This window comes from Hevea brasiliensis, chromosome 11 (genome assembly GCF_030052815.1).
Source record: "Hevea brasiliensis isolate MT/VB/25A 57/8 chromosome 11, ASM3005281v1, whole genome shotgun sequence".
NCBI classification, from domain to species: Eukaryota; Viridiplantae; Streptophyta; class Magnoliopsida; order Malpighiales; family Euphorbiaceae; genus Hevea; species Hevea brasiliensis.
Window position 1 is genome coordinate 79,786,013 of NC_079503.1, and position 8,679 is coordinate 79,794,691.

The 8,679-nt window shown below is 29.7% G+C and overlaps 1 pseudogene; it reads right to left on the reverse strand.

Moving 5' to 3' along the window:
- Positions 1 to 6,186: 6,186 nt before the first annotated feature.
- On the reverse strand, positions 6,187 to 7,103 carry LOC110644390 (peroxisome biogenesis protein 7-like; annotated as a pseudogene).
- Positions 7,104 to 8,679: the final 1,576 nt, after the last annotated feature.

Below are 8,679 nucleotides of genomic sequence, written 5' to 3' on the forward strand. Positions count from 1 at the left end.
TAAATATAATATATAATATAAAACATATTTGAAGTTATATAAAAAAATTAAATGCTTGTTTAAGTTTATTAAGTTATTCAAATTAAATATTATAACACTTGAACTCAATTCATTTTATTATTCAAACTACTCGAATTCAATCTCATTTTTAATAAAAATTAAATTAAATTTAAGTACTTTGCTATATCTGAACCCATTTACACACATAATTGAGCTTTCTGTTCTGAATGCTTGGATGACAAGTTCTAACTGGACTTTAACAACACAACAAAACTAAAATGTAAGAACAAAGCCCAGTAGTAAATAGTGTAGTGGGCTAGTTTGGTGGGTCTGAGAAGAAATTGTCCAGTAAAATCACCTGAAGACCCTTTCAACTTTGATTCATCACATCAAAAAAGTCTGCAATTGTTTGTTTTTCAAGGCCCGCGTCTTTGATTTGGACTCTCATGAAAACCTTTCAAACTTTCAATTCCGCGGTTTCAAGTCAACACCACACCCAAACATCAAACTTTCTTTCAGTAATCAATTAATCATCCACTAAATTGCTTATATAATGCCTCTTAAGGATGTCAGTTAACAGCAAATCCTCTTCGTCTTCAACGTCGATCATCCTTGCTAGTTGTAGCTATAGCTTTATCAAGAAACCAAAAGAGTTGTTCAAGTTTCGTTCTTTCATTTCTTGTCACAAAATGGGTAGTCGTTTACTCATTGTTTCCCTACTTTTTGCTTCATGTTTTCAAGAAATGTTGGGTGCGAGGCCTTTAGAAAGAGAGGAATGGGTGGAGAAAAATCTTGTAAACCAATCTCTTCAGAGCGGTCCGTCATGCAACACGTATATTCCAGTTCCAAGAGGCAGATGCACCATAAGTGAAATGAACATTGCTGGCCCAGTTTCTCATCCACCACCACCTCTCTTTACAGAAGTGGCTGCAAATTTTGCAGTTGCTTCTATCAACAAAGAGACTCAAAAACAAGGTTCAAGCTTTTGATTGATCTGGGCTTTTCATGGAAACAGCAAGTATATGGAAGGAGAGGATAGAATATGAAACTTGTATCAACTTTCATTTCTTTTTTATTTTTAGTTGTTTTTTGAGCAATCACTGAAAGCAAAAGTGTGGTTGCCAAACAAGTGAAAACCTGCGTGTTAACTCATTTTTACTTACACTAATTGGATTACGATTATAATAAACATAGCCTAATTGATTATTTATTAATTCTCTTTTTCCATTGAGTGATTTGCGATTCTTGAAGAGATCAATTTAACATCTTTATTTTCAGCCATCTTTTAATAAACCAAGATGTCAACACCTTATATCCAGACCATTTTACTGCAGGTAGGCTTATTCATTATTAATTGCATATTAAAGCAGAATAATTCAATATTTTCTAATATCAGAATATTTTTTATTATATAAATATAGGGGAGGGAGAGTCGAATTTAGGTCTCCAAATCTAACACATATATAGTTTCCACTAAATTGTGTCCACCGTTGCTAATGATCAGGATGTTAATAAAACATATAAAATTTTTGAGGGTTGGACTCGGACTGGGTTGAGTGAGTCAAATACACTCCAAGTTCATCCCAAGCTTACATTAAGAGGTTGACCATGCATATAATTATCTCAATCGTCTCATAAAAATTTTATATGATAGAACTGATGTTCATATAATAACAGTTTTATTATAATTATTAATTATGATAATGCTTACATAAAGCCCATTATAATTAACAATTATAATAAAATTATATATATATATATATATATATCGATTTCATGCTATAATTTTTTCAGTCCATACCTATATTTTTCACTATTTCTTTAAGAAGCACTACTTTACTATTACACAAGTAAAATTACTTGTGCCATGCTACGAGTATGCAATTTAAAAAAAAATTATTTATTCATAATATGTGTGATAATTAATATAATTATTTCGTAAATGTTCGTAAAATTAATTAATATAATTAATTAATTTTTTATTTAATTTAATAAGAGAATCAACTCAATTTTATGTTGAAATCACCGTTTTACTAGGCCGACCTTGGTTTGGATTTTATAAAGGTGCTTGTAACTAATGGGGACCAAATGATATTGTTATAGGTAACGTTGTTGATTCTGTAATTATCCAATTACAACATCCAACTTTACTTCAGCAATTTAATTATTTTGTCCGCGAATTGTGAGAATTATTTATTATTTTATTTTAATAATATAATTTAGTATTTTATTTTTTTAATTAATTATATTAAATACAATTAAATTTATTTTAAAGTTTTAAATAATTATATGCCTATTAAACTTAATTTAAAATTTTATATCTTAAAAAGTTATTAATCCCCATATATTGAAGAATTGTTATAAAAGGGAGATAACTATCTTTTTGTGCGGTAGCCTATTAGTATGCCTCAATTGAATAAAATAAATAAATACAAAATTATTTATGTTAAAAATATATTATTTTTTATTTTATAATAATTTATTATGCTTTTTTATTGTATATATAATTAGTCATATTATATAATTTCACTATTAGATAAATTTCATTCTTATTTATTAAAAAATAATAAATAAAATTTAGTTATATTTAAATAAAAAGACATTATTTCATAATTTTATAATTTTATATATGTACAGTTTTATCTTAATTTTCAAATATAAGATAAAAGTGATGGCAATTAATTTTTATATATGTGCAGTAATGAAAAAGAAAATACTTTATTAATAAATTACTCTTAAAATTTCACAATCTGATGTAATTGGTTTACAACTAATTCTACAATATTATTATATTTTTATAATAATTTATATTCATTTATTATTTTAATGTAAAATATCGTTATTAATTTAAATTTTTAATATAAAAAATTGAAACATATTGATTGGCTAAAGTGATTGTCCCAAAAATCATTTTTAAAAGTCAGAAGGTAAAATAATCTTTTTATTATTCTTAATAACATTAAAAATATTTACTCTTTTAATATAATATAATATAATATAATATAATACAGGCCAAATACATCATTTGATACCTAAGCTTTAAAGGAAAAGTCAGTTGTCTCCCTCATTGGGGGTGAGCACTATTCGGTTTGAATCGAATAAATCGAACTGAATTGTTTTAATTTGATAATCCAGTTTGATTTTTAAGATAATTTAATTCGGTTCGATTTTACATTCTAAAAATTTCTGTTATTTTGTTTCGATTTTGAAGAAAAAATTAGTTGAACTGAATCGAACCGAACCAAATTATTTTATTAATTTTTAAAATAATTTATTTTATAGGAAATTTATGAATTATATGTATATATATATATATCATTTAATTTCATTGATTAATGGTTATTATATTCAAATCAAGGTCAAAACATATCAAATAATTTGAAAATAAGTCTAAATTGAAAAACTCATCAAAACTCAAAATCGATCGGTTCAAATCGAACCAAACTGAAATAGAACAGTTTGATTCGATTCAATTTTTTATTCATTTTAGTTCGATTTCTAAAATATGATAATTCAATTAATTCAATTTTAATGGTTCAATTCGATTCAGTTCGATTTGAACGGAATGCTCAACTCTCCTCTCACTTTTTACATGTCAACATTTAACACCTAACCTTTTAAAATTTGTAATAAATTAACATCTAATGCTGACAGACTAATGGTCACGATAGACACGCGCGATGACGTGGAAACTAATGTTGACATGGTTCTTTTTAATATGTCCACATGTCTTACTATTGTCAAGTAAGAACATGAAAAAAAATACACAAAAAAAAAAATGTAAAATTTATTTAACCCTAAACATAACCTAAGGCCCTCATTTTTGTATCTTCTACCATCAATCTAAAAGAATCATGTCATTTCTCCCTCTACCATTGTGGCTACCACTGTTGACTCTCCTATCTCCAGCCGCCACCACCACTTGAACCACCTCCACACAAACTCCCTTTCTCTCATCAAATCTTTGCCTTCTCTTCTGATCCAAACTTCTCTCCTCCTTTCTCTGCTTCTCATCTTCCTCTTCTCTCCACTATCACTAAAATGACGTTGACGTTGCCACTCCTAAAATCGATTGCTCTGTTTTCAATGAATCCAGGCAGCGGCAAACAGTCTTTTTCCCACCTTTGATTGGCCACTTAATCAGTTAATTGAGATTGAGAATAAGCACAGAGAGAGAGAGAGAGAGAGAGAGAGAGAGAGGCAATTGGTGCAAATGGAAGTGTGACAAAAATGGAAAAGGAAGTGGAGAAAGGAAAGATATTGATGATGAATAAAAATGGAATTAAGATGGACTTGGCGGCAGTATGGAGGATCAGTATGGAGAGGAGCTGAGGGGCGAATGGTGGCAATGGATACAGATGCAGAGTTGTTAGGGTTTTTGCAGGGATTAGAGGGAGAATGGATAACTAGCAAGAAAAAGAAGATTGTGTATACTACTGTGCTTGGACTACGCAAACTAGATTACAAGTATGGATTATCACTGTGTATAGCATGTGTTGATGAAGCTAAACTAACCAAAATAAATTAATTCCTCCATTGTCAATGAGTTAATTGCTCGGGGATTTTTCTTTTTTTTTTTTGTATTTCATTTTTATTAAGAGCATCAAATCAGAAAGCCAACTAACTTTTCCTGTAAAAATCAGGTGTCAAATGATATATTTAGCCAATAATATATATATATATATATACACACAAGCGAGAACAGACCTTTTTCATGGTATTCTGAAAGGTTAGTCCCCAGAGCCAACTTTTACTTAAGATTGCATTTATGACTGCAAGGAACTACTTCCAACATCAGCTTAACCCCAATTTTCACCTTTATCATGCCAGTCCTCAATTTTATCAGGGAAAGGATGCTCCCCATTTGGTTTCTTTAGCCTCTATATTCTTCCCATACTTCGTTCAGCCAATTCTATACTTGCTCTGCGGCATATTTTCAATGGAAGAGTTGCTACCCACACCACTTAAAATGTCGTGGAAGTTAATTCAGAGTACACTCTTGCAAACCTTACAAGTAGATGATAGGCAAGTAAGGCCAACATCAGCTGCTGCACATTGGGTTGCATCAAACTCCTACATGGATAAAAGAAATATACTTCCTACGTGAAAACAGAAAAGAAAAGAAAGACGAAAAAAGGGGAAGAGGCAAACAGCTCAAATGGGCATCAATTACAACACTATTCAAATGACAAGTAGTAATGCTGGAATAATTAAGAACTTAAATCTTAGATGAAGTCTGTTCTTAAATCTTAGATGAAATCGGCGCTCAGGAAGTTAATTCAGGCAGAATGCCTCGCAATCTAGATATAGGCAGATGCACTTTTGAATACCAATTCTCAGGCCTAGCATTTGTCAATCAATCTATTGATATAAATCATTTTCTACTAAGCCAACCTCCAAAAAATACAAAGTTCAGAACTCTACAATACAAAGATCTAAAATTAGTTGCACTCTTACAAAACCAGATTGGAACATTGATGCCAAAAGCAACTAATAGTTAATAAACTTTACATGGAATGGTTATTTTCTTCGACCTTCTAGCTTTCCATATGATGCATATTAACATTTTCATAATCATTATGGTCATTCTAGCCCCTCCTAGGTTCCCATAAATGACAATTATTACCCACCTAATAAATCATCTAAATACAATTAAATCCTATGCACAATACATTGAAGCATTGTGAATTACTGCAAAGCAAGTTCAATCATTGTTGAATGTTGATCACCATTTTCATGTTGTACCTTTTGACTTTGTAAAAGAGCTCAAATGCATCACAATCTAGATACAGAAGAATGATATGATGAGTTGATGACCAACCGAGAGGAGGTGTGAACTGACCTTCCTTAGTTTGCCAACAGGCCAACCCCACTTCTAATGGTGACTATTAACAAAGTAACGTTTACTTTAAATAAACCGAGTTACCTAATCAAACTTCACATATTTACACATACAGATGGATAGACAGACAAAATCATTCATATGCATTTCATTTCCAAATTTTCTATCATACAGCTGATAGTATCAACTCTGAGAGGCAATATTCCACATAATTCATAATCATGCATCTCAAACCTAACACAAAACAAGCCATACTTCAGAAACAAAATGCATAAAGAAAGTGAAAAATATAATCACATCTTCAATCTAACTACTCAACAAATATATAACTGCACAAAGCGATGTCAAAGTATAATCCTTTTTGCTTTATTAAAAGTGATATACATGGGTTCATTCACCAAGATTGAACTGCGATAATTATCCCCAACAAGCAACACTCAAATGCTTTCGTTCTATAGAAAATTCAACTTTCAGTGTAACTAGCAACTAAGACAAGAAGAACAAGTAGAAAACACTTCCCTGTTAGGGTGCTCTGGGGTCTGTCCCATGCTATCAAACGTAAACCAAGTCATCCCAACCAATACTAGACAACAATCCCCCAACAACACAATCATATCCACCCCAACTGCGAATTCTGTGTGGTGATCATATCTCCCAACCAATGCATCCTCCACCATAAAATCCCATATACACACTGTCACATCGCAAGACCCAGACACCATCAAATTCCTATGGTGCAGCAACAACTTTACTTTCCTAACCGCATATCCGTGCCCATTTAACACAGCAATTGGTGCCCTGTAGCTCCTTAAGTCCCAGACCTTAATGCTCTTATCCACCGACGCCGTCGCTAAACAACAATCGTCAAACTTTGTTCCAATTGCAAGACAAAATTTCGAAATCGCGCCCCGGAATTATCCTAAATTCTAACCGTACAATCTCCGGAACTGGAAGCAAAAACGTCGGTATGCCTAGAGTTCCAGGCGGAGGAGTATACGCCGTTGCCAAGAATGCCGAAATTCTGAGCCGTGGCGACGGCGAGACGGTTTTCGTAGAAGGGGCTGAATGTAACGGAGTAGCCGTTGAATGACGTTTTGAAGAGTGGCATTGCGGCGAAGGATTTGGTGGGCAGTGGTGGGGTTTGACATTGTGGTGTATCATCCGGTTGAAGCTTTGAGAATAGTGATTTGGTTTGTGGGAGCGTAAGCTGAATAAGCGATAGAAGTGGCAACAAGTTGGCTTTGTGGTTACTGGATTGCATTGAATTCGAATAAATTGAATTTAAGTAAAATATAATTAGATTTAAAATAAATTTAGATATAAACTTTAACATTTATGGCCGGTTAAAATTTGATTTTATATATTAAATTTTTATCATTTAAATTTATTTATATAAATATTTAATTAAATATAAAATTTATATTTTTTTATAATAATATTTATAAATTTTTATATATTTTATTTTATATAAAATAAAATTAAATTATTTTATGAAATTATTAAAATTTTAAAATATAGATTATTAATGATAAATAATTTTTTAAGTAAAATTTTAATTAAAATTTATAATATTAAATAAATTTAAATATTTTTTTATTAATAATAATTAATATAAAAATAAATTTATATTTTAATTAAATTTAAAATAAAATTAATTTTTAAAAATATTAATTAAATTTAAATTTAAATATAATAATTCTCACAATTATCCGACCTGTTACCATGCAAATTGTGATTAACAGCTGAAATCTAAATCACTATTTGGGCCTCAAAAGTGAGAATTGGTTCAGGTTTGAGCTTGCATTGCCATAGAGTCTGAAAACCCAGGAGCCTTTTGTTCTTTACCTTTCCCTTGGACATTGCTCACAGAACTTGAACTGGGCATTAACTTATTTTGGGTTACGATCAACAGGATTTGCAACCCTTGATTCAATTTTCAAGTTGTACTGAATTACGAAAATCAAAATATTAAATTTTATAAAATGAAAATTAAATAAAATTAAAATACTAAAAAATTAAATTGAATCAAATCAAATTAATTTAATTTAGTTTATCTGATTTTAAAGACACATTTTTTATATTAATTTAATGTATTTAAGATAATTATTTTAAAAATATTTTTTAATACGAAATTAAATTTTGATTAATATAAAAGGGGAATCTTATCTGTATTGTCTGTATTAACCGAGTTGGGTGAATTAGCCAAAAATAGGGCGCAGAGCAGGCTTCTTAATAGCGGAATTTAGACAGGATCCCGCAGTTTTAGAATGAGGTTGAATACAAGCTGGCAAGTTTGGAGGCTTCCTCAAGCAGAAGCAGCCTCCTCTCATTTATATTGTTTGGATTTATTTGAACTTCACCGATTCATATATTTATATTATTTATTTTATTTTATTTTTTAAAAAAATTGATGGGTAGAGCTTCGTTCAATGACAATGACACTGAAAAATCTTGAATGTTTACTCACTTGAATTTTATTATAATGGCATGCCAACTGTGTTGGTGGGCTCAAGCTTTCAGAGTTTGGTAGAGAAATTTTCTATTTTGTGATTCGTTTATTTTATAAAAAATAATTTATATATATATAATATTTTTTATTATTTAATTATAATTTTAAATTGATAATATATATTTATTTTATGTATTTATAAATATTTTATATTTTAATAAGATTATTAATGTTAAAAAAAATAAAAAATAATTTTCTCTTTAAAAACAATTCCTTTAATAAAAAATTATATTTTTTATTTACTTATTTTTTTTATATCTCAATCACTAAAAAAATATTTTTTAGAATAATATTTTTCATGAAATAAATGAAGTATTAAAATTTGAAA